The following is a 20,617-nucleotide window of genomic DNA, read 5'->3' as shown; positions in this document are numbered from 1 at the left end:
ATTGTAGTAATAAATTTTATTCATTGAAATAATTGAAAATAAAGGTGATCAGTAACTATTTTCTATAAATACTTGGGAAAGCCATCGGGAGATATCCGTAGAAGTATTATTTATAAGAAATTGCAAAATGTAGCATTAAGTTCTACATGTAACATTGGCATATCGACATAACGTAGAAACTGACCCTTTCAGTCCCAATTTATTTGTTTCAACTGAGTTGATTTTTTTTATGTACTCTTGGTAATTATAACAAATAATTTTAAAATATCATTTTAAACCTTTTATTTTAAAATGGGGGGATTCCAGGGGCCTGGGATGAATATGTCTCACTGTGGGGCAATGGTGGGATATACTGTGTGGTAATGGATTGTATGTGACCCATTAATACTAAATTGTTGATACATAACAGAAAAATTCAAAAGAAACTATTTTTATTTTCATAACTTACGTGTGATAAGAAGTAAAATAGTTTTTGCTTAGTGGTAGATTGCATGTCACACAAATTGTTTAGTTGTTCTCTCTTGTTTTTTCTTGGTACAACTGTGACGCCTTCTAGTGCGCCCTTCGATGGGTAAGTGATCTCCTATATTCAACAACCTTGAACTGGATGATGGTCTACCATATGTAGTGGTATGGCATCATATTGTAATGGTGGTATACCACTAAAATATTGCAGTGGTAGTCTAGCATATTGCAGTGGTTTAGTCTACCATATTGTAGTGGTAGTGTATGGTCTACCATATACAATTTTGTAGGGGAGATGTTAGAAATGGTGCCTACTACCAGTGGGACATCAACTACGTAGTAAATTGATGCGTGTAAATTCCCTTTAGGCTTCTTTAAACATCTACTGGGACAGTGTTAAAACAGGTTCTTAAGTTTGATAGCCACACCTAAGGGAAAAATTGTGTATTTGAAAAGCTAATCAGAATCATCAGTCTATGCATAAATCACTGTGTGCAAATAGCAATCATGACGGATTACGACATTTTATGGATCTTTTCAACTACATCTTTTTTTTTATTTCTGATTAAATTAAAACAGAAATATTAAACCCCGCACATTTTAAAATTATAAGACAATACCTTTCTCACTAGCCAAGTTCAATGTGGTATATGACATCTGAACTGCAATCAAACGTAAAATGTTATATTACATAATAATTAGTATAAGTTGATATTCATTATAAAAAGATTTAGTTTTGTTATGTTTTCAAAATGTACGTTAAAGTTTCCGTAGAATTACTAATAACGTATGCTCAAATAATGTTGCCAATCCAGGATTCTCGACAGAAGACATCACATGCTATTAAATATTCTTACGTTTTCACGCGATTTCCTTTTTGTTTCTTTTTCTCTTCTTTGACTTTCTATCTCTCTATTTAAACTCTGTGTCTAGTTTAATAAATCAAGTAATAATTTTGCAATTAACTTTCATTATCGTTTAGTTTCGTACATCAGTATGTAATCGCATTCATTTGGGGCAAAGAGCATTAGGCGAGCATTTTTAATTTTTTTTTTATCTTCAAGCATTAGAAAAGTTAATTTTCATTGATTTTTAAATCATTTGATTTTTAGTTAATAGATTTATTTATGACTGATTTACGTATATTACAAACGCATTGATTGTAGCCGTTTTAGGATGGCTTAAATATTGCTAAGTGAATAAGCGACTAGCAAAAGACATGTGTTATGAATAGAGAGTTCAAGTTATGGTTATTCCTAAAGCTACTTCTGATAACATTAATTAAAAATTAATGTTAAATTAATTAATTAAATTTGACTAGTGTTAATGTTAATTAAGGAAACATTTTTTGACAGTAAACTTATATTTTAGTTTAAGAATTTAGAAATCTAATACAATTTAATGTAAGAAATGAAATGTTCTTATATTGTTAATTTTGTGAAATTTTCGTAGCACGAATTATTTTCTTTTTTGTATATTTTCTTATGTGTATCTAAGAATTTTGTGCTTTTCTCTTGCTTACACTTGCTCAAGGTCATAGCTTGATCATCAGAAGCAGTTCTTAAACTACTAGTTATATAGATTCAGTTAACTATTATTAGAATTAGAAAAAAAAAACCGCTATAATTAAACAGTTTTTCAAGATTACACGAATTGTCACCAATATCTATACATACGTTATAAGATATTTCTCCCACTTCCCTAGCGTGCCTTCGTAGTGTAAACGGTAGCACGCTGGGCTGGCATTCCAGAGGTCCGTGGTTCGATTCCCGGCGAAGGCGGTTGGCACATTTTTCATCTTTTCTGCTTCCAATTAACCTAATGACTCTACAAGTGGCGCCCGAACTAAAAGGATTGTGGATGATGATTCTCCGCACCCAAGATTTGGCGACTAGGTCTCCTAAAACCCTAGTCGCCCTTTAAAAAGGGGAGTATATAAGGTATTTCTTCCACTTACCTAGAGTGCCTTCGTGGTAAAACGGTAGCACGCTGGGATGGTATTCCAGAGATCCGTGGTTCGATTCTCGGCGAAGGCGGTTGGCTTTTTTTCATCTTTTCTGCCTCTAAAAAATCCTAATGACTCTACAACGTATTGTTACGAAATGCCCAGCTGGGCGGTAAGATAGCGTCCCCGCAAAACCGTGTTTAAGTTTGCCAGAAAAAGGCAAGGAAAGACAGGGTTGCCAGATTTGGCGATATGACATAGACAGGGCGAGAACAATCTAGAACGAATTCTTAACGGTTTTACGGAGAATGTTCTCGAAGGCAGGTCAAAAGATATAAATACCTCTGCCTGTAAGCAGAGTAGCAGTTTATCGTGAAGGGTACCTTCAATGTGTTGAAATCAGTAGTAGCACTTTTGAATTCAGACGTTAACTTGTGAGTGATCGACCTAATCGGAAGCTGTACTTTAGTGCTTTACCATGAAGCTGTCTTCACCGTTATAGCCTGATAGCTTGCAGGCTGTGTTGCTGATTGTTTCAACGGGTTTGTATAGTTTTTCGACGACTGAACCTCGTCCTTGGAACTGTTCTGTGTAATACTGACGAATAAATTGTGTTTTCACCCTTCATCAAATGTTGTCATTAATAATTCCAAATAAACGAACCCGTAGAATGTAACAATATACTATCACTTTCCTTCTTAATATTTTTTATTTATTTCTAACTACTTCCTAGTGTTTAAATGGAAATAGCGCAGATAATCATCTTCAAACATTAATAAGTATCTTCTAGGAAATCAACAATGCACATAACTATAATTATTTTGATAGACATAAAGTCTGTAGTTTCAAGAAATTCTGACTCCATAGATTATTGCCATTGGGATATTCCAAATCTTGAATGTATCTCTGGTTAATTTTTGCCATATGCAGAAACTTCCCTATATGAATTCACTGCCTTAAATAATGGCTTGAAGACTGACATATTTTTAAAATTTTATAGCTTCGCTCATTAATCAAAACAATTAATATATACTTTAACGCGTTAATGTATTTAACTTGATCAAATGTAACATATTTATTGATTGTAAAGACAAAGGTTGTACTGACAAAGATTGACGTCAGATTCTGTAGTAATTACATGGCTTTTCTTTCTCTTGCTCAAATTATTTTTCCATAAGCATAAATACGGTACCATAGACACGTAAATTTCTCTGTTTTAAACTTATCCTAATTTTAATAACATTGTATTTAATGTGATAAATATTGTTATTAGTTATGTTGTCTTAAAGTTGCTCTTCCATAATGAGCATAATAAAGATCAGAAGCTTAGTTTAACATCTCACATCGTCCTTTCGAGGTAAATGGAGATATTATATTTTGGAATTTTTGCATAGGACTTAATAAAATCTTCAAATTATTCGTTTCTCATACTTGCTCATTAGAATTACATACATCTCAAATAGATATGTTATTGAAAATATTCGGTAATTTGAACTTTATTTAAGATGTGGTTAAAGGAAGTGTTATTAAGTTATTCTTGTAAAGAGGTTTTGGTAAACTTAATAAACAAAATTACCTTTTCGCTTCTTGAAACCATAGGTTAAAAAATTATTTCAGTTTTCTTCATCTCTGAAGGTTTAAATAATTTTACTTATTATTAAATTATCGTGCATGATTTGCCGATGAGAGTGTTTTCGGTTTTTTACATGCGATACTTACTCTGTGAAAATGAGTTGTTCGTTATGCAATAATAAGATTTCGAATTAATTTTCCATTTTATTTCTATAACATAATTAAAATCTCGACCCAAGTCTCGTTTATATATACAGGTAGGCAACATATAACGCGATTAGAGTACTAAGGAAAATCCCTTTTCAACAATTTCTGTCAAAACTACAGAAGTCAAAAATATGTTGAAGGTCACCCAGAAGATGAGGATATTTCACCAAACATGAAATACGCACGTTTAGTGGTCGTTAGTAGCAATTACGAAGAAACAAATACGTACGTTTATTATAGAATACTATCGTACTATCAGTAATTTAATAAACATAATTGTTTTAGTTATAAATTAAAAAAAAAAAACACCATTTATTTTGAAACTGAACTGCATTTTTAAGTGTTAGTGTAAAAAAAAAATTCTAAATTTCGGGTACACAGAAAACTAAGAACTCAGTAAAATATAGTGGCTTACGTTAGTTCATTTATTATCAGTATATGTTTACGCTATCGTATTACAAAGGAATTCTCCCTAGTTATCAGATTGTGTCAGCGTGAAACCGTATTACACCTGTCCAGAGAATGCATATAAAGCCTTAGAACCAGTTTTATACCACATAACAAAAGATTAATTGCAAACTATTGTAACACTGTGTAAGATTTTACAGTATATTTTAAAATAAACAATAAATTAAAACGGATTTCTAAATAAATAATGAATGAATAAAAATTATATGGTTTAAATGTAGGGATTATTGCCACATTATAAAAATGGCTGAATTCTTTCCATTTCTTAAAGCATTAAGCAATTATATATAATCGAAAACTTATGCTTATACGAATCAAAAGTAAATCAAGAGCTATACTTAATTTATTTTGTAAATGCAAATAAATGAAAACACGCTTGGCAGAAGGATGTTGTCTCATCTCCCAGATCTAGCACGCGATCAAAAATTCAAATGCAAATAGTCGATGATAAATTATCTTTTAGGAATAAGTTAAACATGCTTTACACAGATATACTTCGAACACCATCTAAAAAACACATTTAGAGATACAACAATGTTCATTCAAGATAGCATAAAATACTTTTTGATCTAACGTTTTCGCAACAGAATTAGAAAGCACGAAAGATTCAATACCACTCGCGAAGTTCATTGTATAGTCTTCGAAATAACACGGTTTGTTGTTTTGAAAGCATTTTCCCCAAATATTTGCTTCGCTTTTGTAATCTACAGAAATATATGTACATAACACATAAGAGACAGTAAAAGTAAAGAAATAAGTTTTTCATTGTGTTGTTGAATAAATGACGTGCAGAGAATAATTTCATAAGACAGTCTGCAGCAGAAAAATCTGAAACAAAAACTAGGTGCTTGCAGGTTAACAGAAAAAAATGATATATGAGTATTTTAAGGAATTTGTGAGAAAAACATTTTTTATGCATATTTAGGATTTTATGTTTTCTACAATCTCAAAATCGATAAACCTTTCTAGGTCCTTTTTCTCTTACCTTCGATAAAGAGAAACAAATATCTTCAGAATTATTAGAACACACTACTGTCAGTCTATAATAAGCTTATTTTACTTAAACTGCATCGTAGAACTGAATTCTAATTTAAGATATTTGAACTTTTCTATACCTTTATGAAAGCTTTCAATTATTTATGCTAAACTAAAAAATTAAAAATGCAGTTCTGGTTAAGGATTAAATATGTAAATAAAAATGACTTCGCTTCATGGCTGAAATTAATTTCCACAAATTAATCATGAAGGGTAGCTTTAACTTACTTTCATTTCGTTACGCTATATTTATTAATAAGGTTTCTTATTCTAGAGGATATAAATCTAATATTTCTGGTTTAGTTTGCTCGTGTTGATGTAATAATCAACATTACGTTTTCAACTCGTGAGAACTAAAATATTTTATGCACACTTCTGGGAGACATTTTATATTTCATTTAAAACATTCCGTTCCAAAATAAAATGATTTCGCCGATTTTAGTAATTTAATATAATTATATGCAGTATTTCATACATAAGTAGAATATGTTAAGTAATATCAATTTTATTTCATCCAAATAAAGCCAGAAAGGATCTGTTTCTTTTATTATTATTAATTAATTAGAGAAAAAATTATTTTTTTTAAATAAAATTTAGAATGAAAAATATTTTACTCAAAAAAACTTCATTTTCCATTCTGTTATTCCTTCATTAGTACTTTATGCCCTCATTAGTACTTAATGCAATTAGGTGCACAAGACTTAATAGTAATAACAAAAATACTTAATGCTGTTGCATTAATTACTATTGTGCACTACTTAATGCAAGAACACTTATACTTACAGTACAGTAAGTATAGCATCAATATAGAAATGTCGCTAAGTCAACAATAAAATACGTTGTACACATTGTATTTTGTACCAGTAAATTAAAACAAATTTAGTATACCTAGTTATTAGTTAATGTCAATAATAGGAAATTTAACTGGTAAGTATAATTTACGTTTTTTTTCCCTGCATTCCACATTTGATTAAACTATTTCTAGCTCAAAAGGGCGTTAGCCCGCATGGACTATTAGGCAAAAAATGGGACTTTGCGCCGTTTACTGTAAACGGGAAATTACGCCACCAAATACTATCTCATTGGATTATCTTTAAAAAACTAAAAAAAAGGAAGAATCTGTATCAATGCATGCATGTTTCTCGTACTGTGAAAAAAACCAACGGTACCTAGAGACGACAAATTTTGATTCACGTAGTCTTCAACCCGAACATGTGCATCTGGAAGACCGAATTTTGAATTCCTAATTTTATATTTCATATTTTGTAGAGCTTCAATGAATTTTTGATTAACAAACTCAAAACGATTTCAAAGCAAGCACTGGCAGTACTGTACAGAAATAAAATACGTTATTTTCAGTGCGCAAGACTCTTTGCATGATATTCTAAAAATATGTCGTTTTTAAATATTTTGAGATTTTTCTGTTGAATCGAATTTTATGTGGCGTAAATTCGAAGAACATGATATTCAATAAATAAAGTTAACACAGAAAACGTTAATAATAGAAAGACTAAAGAAACGCTTTGCAAGCAATCTTACTAAGAAAACTGAATATTGATGTGATGAACTGAGAAAAGACTGAAAAAAATAGAGCAGAGTACGCCAACACTTAACACTACATTGGATGTTCTAAGCATATACTACTCTGTTGTTTTTAAAATTTTTGTCATTTTACTGTTGAATCGCATATGGTGCAAGTGCGATGATGCTTAATAATAAAGCTAAAAAGACAAAAATTTGGTTGGAATGAGTGAGTGCAATAGGAGACTAGTAGACAACGAACTCAGCGAAAGCATAAAAAAGCCTGAAGAAATCCTTTTGGAAGATCGTTAAAATCTGAAAACTTTCAGATTTTTTTATGTTTTAAATTATTTTATATTTTGTAAAACTTTAATAAATTTTATTTTATATTTAATCTAATACTTATCTCTTTCTTAATGATCTAAATCTAAATCTGAAACAATTAAGTCATAGAGAGCATAAAATAGCATTTCACGTTATTGTGACGTCTTAACTCAATAACAAGTAGTTTGTTAAAACAATTTGCTAAAAGTCAATGTTTTATATCAGATAATTTTACTAAAACATTAATATATGGTAATTTTTTCCACAAGATATATTTTTAGATTCTTTTACTGTTACCAATAATCTATTTCTCAAGCATTTTAGCAAGTACGAACATTTTGTTTTAAAATTTATATAACGATTTTCAGTATCCTTAAGCGGAGAAAATTTCCAATTTTCCGGAAAATCTTGAAACAAATTTGACAAATGCAGAAATCTTAGTTAACAGAATCAATATTTGGAATTTCTACGCCATTTCCAAAATTCTGTGAATCGAAAAAAATTCAAAAAGTGTCCAGGAAATCCAAAACCGTAAAAATGTGCATAATTAAAAACCGATATAATTAAGCACATCAGTAACATATAAATGAGACAAATTTATTTTTATTGTATTAAGCTTAAAAACTATCTTCAGTACTACAGTAAATGAAAAATATCCTTCATTTAAAAAGACAATTTTTATTTGCTTGCTACAAAGAAATAAAAAATGCATAAACTATTTAAAGAATTAAGATTTAAAGATCGGATTTCTGAAACACATAATGTTTACAAAAAGTAAATAAATTGCAACATTTTTTCAGCAAATGTAAAAAAAAAAAGTCTGATTTATCGCGTTACTTACAAAAGCTGACTGTAAAGTTTTAAATAATACATTGCATCTTTTTTTCCCGACATTAGATGTGGCAAACTTATGCTTGATTTTGGAAATATCGCATTATCGACGCGCATGATTCTGAAGTAGTGTTGAAATTAATGGGATATATCAAATTATGTGTACATTATTATATTATAATATATATATATATATATTAGATCTGGTACATGGGGTATATTAAATCATACTATATTATATAATAAATTCGTTCCCATTTAATGGAAATACATTTCCTAAATTTTCCCGTCAGTTTTTGACATAAAGATTTGGCATTTTCAATATAATCGTCTGCTACTTTTTACTTTGAATGGAATGCAGTATATGTAATTTATTTGGCAAATGGCTATTCAGATTAGTCGATGGTTCGAAAGTTAATAAAATTGACTTATTGAAACGGAAAAGTACTATTCTTTATAAATTGTAAAGCGATGAAAAAGAGAGGTTATTACAGTAAAAAATGTATTTTTAAAATATTCAATTTGAAAGGAAAAAGTATCTAGTTAAAAGTAAAAAAGGTAAAAAAACTGTACGGGGATAAAAATATGCTGAGACCGTTCGAATGCGGATAAATATCACAAATGTGAATTCTGTGATCCTGAAAGAAAATCCATCGACTCAAAGATCCATTGCAGTGGAACAGGGAATGTCTTCTGGCATCGCAAATAAAATCTCTCATACAGATTTAAGATAAAAAAGGTGTTTAAACCTAAAGTTCGTCTACTCTTTCCAAAGAGTAAAAAAAAAAAAAAAAAAAAAATATATATATATATATATATATATATATATATATAGAAATCATTTTCAATTTAGCGGAAAGCTAAAAGTGTAATTTAAAGTATAATGAAACGTATTACAAAAACCCAAACGAAATCATTTCTATTGCACACTGTGGGCATTCATGGCCCATTTTAGTGATTAGTGCGTTAATCTGTAACAAAGAAATTGAAAAAAAAAAAGATTCAGCTTCAAGCAGCTAATAAGAAAATGGAAATATAAACAGACAGTTTATCTGAAATCGGCAAAAGGTACTTAATTAATTTTTAACTAAACTTTCGTATTTTTCTTTTCAAAATTAATTTTGATAAGTTTTCATATCATTTATCTTTGAAAAAGCGAAACAAGACCTTTTTTATTTTAAAACTATCTTTCTAAAATTTCGAAAATGTTTATTTAACTTTAAAAATAAAATTATTTTTTTAACGGAAATTATAAAAAAAAAAAAAAAAATCTGAATCGTTATATAAAAGAGCTATTTCATAATTGCAATTAAATCTTCTGTATCAGTGGTTCTTAAAAGTTTTTGCCTCATGTACCTCTTTCACCATAGATAATCATTCCCCCCTCTCCTTTTTTTCCCCAAATTTCGAGAAATACATATATACTTATTTAAATTTTGCTTATTTTTAACCTGTTTCATAAATTAAACAAAGAAAAGCATAGAAAATATTGATAAAGACCAATACTTGAAAAGTAATTTTTTATGTTCATAAACTAAAACTAAATACTTGCACGTAAATATAAGGCTTACCACATTCCCCCCTGAAGGTATTATTCTCTCCTATTGAGAGCCCCTGTTCTATACCATACCTAGAACTTAAAGAGTTAAATGACAAATGCATTTATTTGAAAATTCTAGATGAACAAGCGTATATGAGACAGCGAATATACAATGATATTTTACAAACAAACAATTCAATTTCCTTCGTGTTATTCTTTCCTTAAGAAAACCTCTTGCAGTGAAGTAGATTTTGTTGTAAACATACATTATTCTAAGAAAGTCTCATCACTTGTTTTACAGACATAACAATGAACTATTAATATATTCTGTTACCAAATAGCTTAACGAAAGAGACAAAAAATCGCTTTTAAAATCTTAAACAAATGCCCAGAACATAATTTAATTAACCAAACAAATATCAGGTTCTTTGAAATGGCTTCTACGAATGACATTGATGCTCCTTAACAACAGCGATTCATATATTTCACTTTTTTTCGAGTGAAAGAAGATTGAATCAGACCTTTCACGCCCTCAACCAGCAAATGTCAAAGCTAAATGAGAAAGACTGATCGGAACTAACAAGGATAAATAAATATCAATTACAACAATTAACTTACGCGGAAATTTATCGCCCATTCCATTCAAGATGTTTGTCTTCTCATTATGGGGCGCTGGGAGAGGCGGTAATTGCAAAAGAAGAAAAGACTGATCTTCGCGGGCGTGTCCATTTAGTTTCAAAAGGCTTGATGCATGCTTCTAGCTTCTTAGAAAAGTTTTTATTTTATTCTGAGAGTAACATTGTTACGTTAAAGATTTACATGCAAGTTCGAGTATTCAATGTGTATCATATTTCTCATTCATTATGTGAGATCGATGATCTAAGTACGTTATCATTCACTAACTTAACGGTTAAAGTATGAAAAAGTTTTATTTCACTAAAAGTAATACATTGGAATCTTTTATATATTTCAGTACTAAGTTTTAATAACTACGCCGTCTACGGCGTATCATCTACGCCGTAGATAAACATCTGTTTTATTTTAAATTTGGATTATTGTTTGTGTTAAAAGATTCAACAGTCTAATAGGGTGATAACTCGCCAAGAAATTCAGATAACTCCGTGGATAACCGTTAGATTGTAAGTCCTGATTATGGTAGTTTCCCATTATAGAAGTTACAAGCTAGACGTCTTTTAGTGAAGGAAATCTTTCTGTTTGACTGAAGTTATTATATGAAAGGTAAAATATAAATACTTGATTTTTAGAATGTTCATACATTTAATCCGATCAAAATAATACCAATGAGAAACGATAACATTGACAATTGAAACAGTCTTATCTGAAGTAGGGAAAAAAGGGAACTTTTAAGTCTTATCTGAAGTAGGGAAAAAGGGGTAAATGGAAGCTGCTAACTTCGATCTTTAAGGCCATGACATAAGTTCAATAATTGCTTATCTATTTAAGAATTTCCGGAGTAGTATTATGGTAACGTTCTCTAAAATCATTCACATTAGTTCAGGTAATACTGATATTATTTCTGAATGGTAATCAATATATTATATTTCACTTTATTTTGTTCTTTAGAATTCTAAGTTCAATGACTAATTTTTTTCAATTTTAAGTTCAATGACTAATTTAAGTAAGGCATAAATCTGAACATAAATTAAATTTCTGTGTTATTAATAAGAGACATGCGAATTTTTGAAAATAAGTGGTTAGAGCTTAATTAGAGAAATTATGAAATGCACTGACAAAAATATCGAATATAAATATTAGATTTATTGTATAAGACAATTTGATAAAATGCTTTAATCAAATGTGTATTTGGATTTTTGTTAGTGAATAAATTATTTCATACATACATATATATATGTATATTATGTATATATATATATATATATATATATCGAAAAAACATAAGCTATGTAAACTAAATTTATGAATAAACAAAGAAATCTTATCTAATTTTTATCTGAAAATATGCATTAAAATGAAGAGATCTGTGAACAATATAAATTTCTAAAGTGGGAGTATTTGTGGATCAGAAATTTGCACATATTAAGGAAGGATAATCTTTAAATCATGAAAAGTGATTAAAGTTTAGGAAATCGGATTTTACTAAAAGCAGAATGATATTTTGCTCGTTACGGAATCGCCTGTCCTGAAGGATTTTCTGAAAAATAAAACTTGTTGTTTGTACCACCTGTTACTACCATTCATATGACAATAGTTCGTATATAAACGCGCTTCTTTAATAACAAGCATCGAGTTAATCATTATAAAATAACAACATCTAAGCTTAATCAGATTATACTATTTGACAGAAAAATTGTAAGTAAAATGAAAAGTCATGAAGTTCACATGCATCAAACCCAGATCTGAGAAAATGGAATTTTAGAGGTACTGCTATTCTGTGGCTGTATTCATTTAGTCATTCGGGCAACTGATGAGTTACTTCATAGAATTAATAATCATGCAGTATAAAGGATAGTGCTCTGCTGCTACTTTCTCAGAATTCGGAAAAGGAAATATAAATAACTTAAACAAAATTCAAATCAGAAATTATTGTGTAATGTTGTAGACATGTGTGCATATTTTTTTTTAAATTCGGTTTTCTCAATTTTTTATAAAAGAATTACTAATATTCCTTCTTTGATTTCAAACTAAAACACAGTTCCGTTATTACCACATCTTCAGATAAAGTATAAAAATATTTAATTGATATCATTGTGATAAAAGTTTTAAAATTTAGTACGCTAACAAATAAATAATTTAACATAAATAAATAATGGATTATGAATACAAATATCTAAAATTTTTTTTCATGAAAATTCTTATACATTAGGAAAACCAAAGAATGAAATTAAATATACCACACTATCAAAATCCAAACATTGGAAAACATTTTATTTGCCTATCCGTAAATAACTATTGACATAAATAATGCTAATATGATATAAGGTAAAAAACACACGTTTATTAATATTATATTTATATTATATAATATAAATCTGAAAAAAATTAGTCATTGAACTTAGAATTCTAAAGAACAAAATAAAGTGAAATATAATATATTGATTACCATTCAGAAATAATATCAGTATTACCTGAACTAATGTGATTGATTTTAGAGAACGTTACCATAATACTACTCCGGAAATTCTTAAATAGATAAGCAATTATTGAACTTATGTCATGGCCTTAAAGATCGAAGTTAGCAGCTTCCATTTACCATGACATATTTCCGATGAAACAGCACGATAGTAACACTTTCAACAATATGCAAAGCCATATTAACTGACAATGCGTTCCCCTTTCGTGATGCTCTGCTGAATCTCACGCAAAGTCACGTGAGCGAAAGACTGCGTTGATTAGATCGTGATTAAATTTCAAGGAACTAGTCCTGTCATCAGAAAATACTGCTATTATATACAGGGATGCGGAATTAAATTACGTTTCGACAGTTTTCAAGCACCCGTTCGAGAATTACTCATTGGCCCCTAAGGTGGAAAGATTCTCCAGACTGGATATTTGGAGCGAAGTGAAATAAGGTCGTAAATGAACGATGATTGAGATACGTATCCTAAAGGACTACTACTTTGTACTTTTGTAGATAATCGTGCTTACTTTCGTGATGCTATAGAAGTATTTTAATATATATAATATAGAAATATATTATATATATTAAAATACTTTAATATATATAATATATTTCTATATTATTTTAATATATATAATATAGAAAATGCTTACATTATATTACTAATTAATTACTATAGTAAATGACCAATAATCTAGCAAGTTAATTATTATTACATTTATTGTTAATTCATACAGAAGATGGCCGAAGGGCTTAAGCAATGCTGAATTACTAATTATGCCCGATTATCAAAATAAAATTGCCTAATGCCGCTAAGCAGCTTTCTCACGTATTGAGGAATAAAGATATATATCTAACTTTGTATATATATATATAAGTCATAATATCGAAGCGCAGTCGCGATGCTGGGACTCTCAGCAACTTTCTGTGTCCATCATAGCTGATGGTTAAGGCACACAGATGAAGACAACAAAACTGAATTTCGACAAATCAGCAGTCTTTATTTTCACACATATCTAAATAACTTGGGCAGACACTTATTCAATCATAATTAAATGTGATACATTTATATGTACATTGGTTTATAACAAGAAATGAAGAAAGCAGTTAAGCAAAGACAAAGCGACGCGATGTTGACAGAGCAGCAGTTAGGGAAGGGAAGAATGACGTAGTTTAATGTGTCAAGAGTATTTATGCCAAGGTCTGAGGTAGAGCTAATCTGTGATTGGTTAATATCAGTTTTAGTTGCCCTTTTCCAGTAGATATACATAACATAGAAAGATCTAGAATTTGCGAGAACAGATGAATTTAAGGGCAGATCACAAAATTGAGAATATTGATTTTGAGGTCGCCAATTATTTTTAAAGCAGCTATCGTATTTTGTTATATCATACATATAAATAATATATATATATTACAAAGATATATATATATATATATATATATTTATATTTATAGTACAAGGTGGATATAGGATAAGGTGGTCAGAAATTAAAACACATCTACTCTGCATGTTACATGTTTAAGGTAAAACAAACTTAATAGTAAATAACTTTTTTCTTAATTTAACTATATTAAATCAGTTTTGAACTCTCAACTCATTATTATTGTTCGTTAAAGGTTTGCTTCCATATCTCTGTGCACTAAACTATTTACAGGAAAAAATATCCATTAGTCTTCTTAATGTTTGCTAAGTGTAGATATACTTTTAGAAGAGCTGAATCAGACAGCAAATTCTGTTATATTGTTGTCTGCTTGTTTCATACTGTGAGAAGATCTAGCATCAAAATCCTCCATAATAATACTTCTAGTCTCCTCATCTTACAATAAATTAGTAAAATTTTCCGATCGTTTTGCTTCGATATTCTTCAAACCTTTATTCCAGTTGCATGTTGTTTAATTTTTTATCTCTAATACAACTATCTGTATGGATCATTTCTTACTAATTGCAAAATTTGAGATGTCTCGGTCTTTTACATTTCGACATCTTTTCATCAGGATATAACGCATCCAAACTCATTATAGCATATTGAGCACTTGGCGAAACCCATGAAGATGGCTTTTTAATTGCTACTGAGATGAAAATAAATATTTATCATTTTAAGAGCCAATAAACAAATAAAAATCACCAGAAAATTTATGCAAAACTTGCGAAATATTAACCACATACTGAAAAAAGAAAGAACATAAGAACAATTTAGAATATCGATGTCTGTGAGCAAAAAATCTCAAAATATTACTTTAGAGTGTCTGTTTTCTGAATTGCATTCTTGTAAATACATATGATACGAATCAGGGAATTAAAAGTGTTCGATTGCAAATATTTTGAAAATCTTAAACACATTGACAGGAAACTAAGGATTATAAGACCTTAGAAATTATAGTACAATAATTTCAATATACCATGCCGCAAAACATTCTAAGCCCTATATGTTTTTCTAGAATATTTTAGAGGTTTCCGTACTTTTATAATTTGCTTAAAGAATTAATTAGTACTGCGTAAAAATATACCCTTTATATCTATTACACTTAGCAGTTAAGAGTTTTGGTGAACTTTTGGGGAATATCAAGCGGTACATTCAAGCGGCAAATGGTTCAGTAATTAAAGGTGACGAAGCAGAAAATAACGGATGAAATAGCAGCTAGTTTTGGAATTAAACGCGATATTCCTTTAGAACGGGACCGCGGTAAATATTAAAATTAAGATTTATTCCATATTTACGTATTAGTATTAATTTAATTTCTAGTTGTTTAAAAACATCCCATATTCGGCGCTAAAATTTTAGTCTTGTGTAGGAATTTTCTTAAAGCCTTTCTAAGTGCGTTGTAATTTACCGAACATATACATTTCCTAGAAAAGTTCTAACAAAACTGAAACACTGTTTCAGAGTTACTTTCTGCTACCAAAAGCCGTAAAAATTCTTGCGACTATTTTCTATCGTTGGTCATATATTTTTATTACTTTATCGCTGTATGGAAGGAATTAATAAATGTACAGGGTGATTATAATTAAAGTTTAAGTTTCAAAACGCTATAAAAAAAGAACCACTCATGGAAATGACGTCAAATTTGAAAGGAATGTTATTGAAGAAGGCGGAAAGCGTATAGCAGAAGAAAAAATTTAGTTTCAAAAGTTAGCAACAGATGGCACTGCAAGCGGAAGAAGACGTAAATTAAAATTTTAGTTAAATTTCAGTGTTATAAAGCCGCCAGGTACTAGGCTGTTCCTCATTTCGCGTCTCAGACGTTCGCCATGGGTGTTTCACTGCAGGATCGCGTCTGCTGGTAAAGCTGTATTACAAGAATGATGATTGTGCAAGAGTAGCTCTGCAAAAATTCAGGACACTGAAGGGTATAAAAGAAGGCGTTGGTCCAATGAGTGTCGTAGGTCTAAAGAAAATGATGCAAAAATTCGAAACGACAGGTTCGTTTGATGTGCAATCTGGTAGAGGGAGAAAACGAGTGCATTCGACGGTAGTTGAAGAAGTGGCCACAGCATTACAAGAGGGGTCGGCCGGTGGTGTGCAACCGTGCAGTGCACGAGAAATTGCCTGAACATTGGACAGGCCTACGAGCGCGGTGCTGAAGATTGTACGAAACATCCTGCAATGCTATCCGTACAAAATTGGCCATGTGCAGGAGTTGCTTCCGTCTGACTTGACAGCTAGGGAGACTTTTGCGTTAGAATTCCTGGCTCGCATGGAAGTGGATAATGAATGGCCGTGGAAAATTGTGTGGACAGATGAAGCCCATTTCCATCTGATAGGATACGTGAATACCCAGAATTGTCGAATATGGGCAACAGAAAATCCACTGGCAACGCACCCCGTACCACTTCATCCTGAAAAGGTCACGGTATGGTGTGGCTTTACGGCATCATTCATCCTACAACCATATTTTTTCGAGCAGACGGGTGCTTCCGGTCCTGTTATCGCAACCGTCACTGGTCAGAGGTATGCATCGATTTTGCGCAACCACGTGATTCCAGCTCTGCAACAGCGTAGACGTGTGGATGAAATCATTTTATGCAAGATGGCGCTCCTCCGCACATTGCACATCCCGTGAAGCAGCTGCTGAGGCGCCATTTCGGAAATGCTCGAATTATCAGCCGTCATTTCCCTACAGCCTGGCCGTCCCGATCGCCTGATCTTACTCCGTGTGATTTCTGGCTGAGGGGATATCTGAAGGATGTTGTGTTCCGTGCTCCAACTGCAAATTTAGCGGAATTAAAGGCACGCATTTCGCAACACATTCCGAACTGCTTTGATGAATGGTTCTTATGCGGTATGTCGCCGCAAAACTCTTGAAACCGATTTGTCCCTTTCGATGTGATATGTACAGTCATGCAAATAAAATTATTCAACAATTCTAATTTGTCAATGCGTTTTAATGTGTAACTTCCACCTTAACCCGTTGTTTTACGAATCATTTCTCGTTTCTCGTCGTGATTCTCCCGCTTACAGCGCCATCTGTTGCTAACTTTTGAAACTAAATTTTTTCTTCTGCCATACGCTTTCCGCCTTCTTCAATAACATTCCTTTCAAATTTCACATCATTTCCATCAGTGGTTCTTTTTTTATAGCGTTTTGAAACTTAAACTTTAATTATAATCACCCTGTATATTTCAATAATAATAAAATCCCAAAATATGATTTTTAGCTGAAATAATTTGGTACTTAGCGATTGATTTAAATTTAAACGTATTCCAAATGAGTGGCTATTAAAAATTTTGAAAAAAAAATTCTTTGTATATATACATTTTTAATGAACAATATATATTGATTGCAGGATGACTAAAAAAGTTTTAAATAGTAAAACAGCAATATTAACTTTTCTAGACCACATCTAGCAATATTAACTTTTCTAGAAGTTATTAGTTAGGAAAAAAATAGTCGAACTCCCAGCACTCATTAATTTCTGCTCATATATACACTGGTGAAATAAATTAAGAGAATTTGCTTATTTTATCGAATTTCATGAAAAGAACTGAACTGAAGGAAAAACCACTGCTTCTAGATAAAAATGCAAATCTTGTACAGCAAATACGTAAGCGTACACGTGTGTTTAGGCAGAGCCAGCAGAAAAACATGCTTTGTAAGTGCGTGGAGGGTGAAACGAATTGCGTTTGCTGGCACACCTCGGCGAATGTTTGGGTGTTATCTTGCAGCAATCAGTTAAATTCACATCAGAAGAGTAAAAATGAGTAACCACCGACGTTTAGATGATGGAATGAGACGGCGAATTGTGGGGAGGCTAGAGGCAGGTCAATCGCAAGTCCAGATATGTGTAACCTATGGAAACAGTTCCAAGATATTGGATCCATCGAGAGAAAGCCTAGGCAAGGTCGTCCAAGACCCACGACGGCCAGAGAAGATCGCTATTTGTCCATTTTAGCGAGGCGTAACAGAAAGGCTACAGCCACAGGAACCCGTGTACCAAGGATGACTGTTTGCAAAAGATTGAATGAGAGAGAGTTGTTTGCCAGAAGACCTGCTGTTTACTTCCCGCTCACGTCTACGGACAGGATTAGCAAGATGCGGGCAGCATAATGATTGGAGTACGGAGCAATGGGCGACCGTTCTGTTTACCAACAAGTCCCGTTTTAGCCTAAATACCGATTCTCGCCGTACTTTCATATGAAGAGAACCAGGGAGCCGCTACCTACTCTGCAATGTCCGCGAAATCAACAGTTATGGCGGTGGCGGTATAATGGACTGGGGAGTTATCATGTTGAATGGCTGCATACCTCTCCACGTCTTTGACAGAGGCTCTGTGACTGGTGTGAGGTATAGGGATGAGGTAATGGAGCCGGATGTTCGCCTTTTCGGGGGTTCAGTAGGCTCCGAGTTCATCTTACACGACGATAACGCGAGGCCACATAGAGATTTTCTGGTCTACGAATTTCTCGAGAGGATATTCGGCGGATGGATTGGCCAGCCAGGTCTCCAGACCTCCAGCCATGTCTCTATACACCATGTCTGGAATGCTCTGGGGAGGGCAATTCCAACACTCAACCTCCCTCTGAGAACCATCCAGGAACTGAAAACAGCGTTGCTGAATGAGTGGGACCAATTTCCACAGGCACTGATAAACTGCCTTATTTCTAATATGACATCACGCTGCGAGATCTGCATGGCTGTAAGAGGTGACCATACCCCCTATTAACCCATTTTCTTTGTGTTTTCTGCAACCGCTGTTTCAGACCTTCAGACTCCCATGAGGGTTACACTCAAACATGTGTGTCTATTATAACTGTTGAATTTTTATTTTGTTTGTATTATAACAACCTATGTTCACACCAAATTTTATTAAAATCTGTCCAGTAGTTCTGGAGATCGTAGATCAAATATGAAAATTCTCTTAATTTATTTCACCAGTGTTTTTGTTTAAATATATACAGAGAAAAGCACAGTAATATGTCAAAAACAGAAATAAAATCAAAATTTAAACCTTCTTGTATACATAGGAGAGAGAGAAAGAGAGTTTTTTTTTCCTTTGGCTAGAGTCTCATTAGCATTGATTTCCGAACATCAGTTGTCGTTAATTTCTGGCTGCTTTAAAAATGAAAACAACATGTACACATGATCGTACATGTAAACATGAATGTAAATGTAAAAACAAAATTATAAGTGATGTTTTTTCACTACTTTCTTACCGTTTCTTTTTTCCCGTCTTGAAAGAGTTTCTCTTGCTCTCTTAAACACTGTATAAATTTCTAAATATATTTTTCCAAACGAAATTTTCTAAAATAAACATAGTAAAATTATTGTTATATTGTTTAAGATTACCTAATTATTGCAGTAATTGAGCAATACTTACTATATTTCTGCTGTCAGTTAAACAAAAAATTTTCATTGCGTTTATACCTGTAAATGATTCCTTGGTAAGCGGAATTGTTGTATAAGTATAAAATTTCCTTTAATGAAAACTAAAAAACCAAATGTCTTTGAAAATGCAAAATTTAAGTATCCAACAACAATCGAAATAAACAGTATCCAGTACATTTACAGACTGTCATAGTAAAAGATTTTGCACTATATTTTCTTCAGTTGTTTTCCACTAAAGCAGTTTTATAACAATGCATGCCTGAAATACAATAAATTCACGGTAATGTGAGCATTTAATTTCCAAACAGACATCAACTTGTTTACACAAACTGCAAAATTAAAACCTCTTTGAAAAGGGTTAAATGCCGACATCCTCTCTTTATCATGAACCTGTCTAAAAATAATAATAGCAACGAAGCTTAAACCATCCCATGGCCTTATCATATTTAAATAACACGTTAGATATTTTTTCACTTATAATAAATACTCTCTTTATTTGCACATCTTTAGTGACTCATCGGTGTAATGAAACGAGACTAATAAATGGATGTACGCGTAATTTATCTCTCCAACAGGGCTTGAATTTAATCATCTATTTAAGGAAAACTGACGCACTTAATTTCGTTTGCATAAAGACGAAGCGATTTGTTAAGCCCTATTATAATTGCTAAACTGAGGCCATATTTTAATGAAGGGATTAGAGAGGATCTGCTACCGGTTTTAGAAATCCCGAGACACGACGTCAAACAAGAAATATGTTGCTACCAATGATTACTGAGGAC

At 31.7% G+C, this 20,617-nt stretch overlaps 1 protein-coding gene and 1 non-coding gene across 3 annotated transcripts in view; one reads left to right on the top strand and one right to left on the bottom strand.

The window, feature by feature from the left end:
• The window catches only part of LOC118182606 (lachesin-like), a 171,956-nt gene that overhangs the window by 134,880 nt on the left and 16,459 nt on the right, over positions 1 to 20,617 (bottom strand). The gene's annotated exons all lie outside the window — the stretch shown is intronic.
• TRNAA-GGC (transfer RNA alanine (anticodon GGC)) lies at positions 2,174 to 2,246 on the top strand. The gene has a single exon. It is a non-coding gene; the product is annotated as a tRNA-Ala (tRNA).

The sequence above is a fragment of the Stegodyphus dumicola genome, chromosome 4, assembly GCF_044657685.1.
Source record: "Stegodyphus dumicola isolate Sdum_Otavi_A_Nest chromosome 4, ASM4465768v1".
Classification (NCBI taxonomy): domain Eukaryota; kingdom Metazoa; phylum Arthropoda; class Arachnida; order Araneae; family Eresidae; genus Stegodyphus; species Stegodyphus dumicola.
The sequence above is the reverse complement of the archived record's forward strand: the minus strand, read 5'-3'. Positions and strand labels throughout refer to the sequence as shown.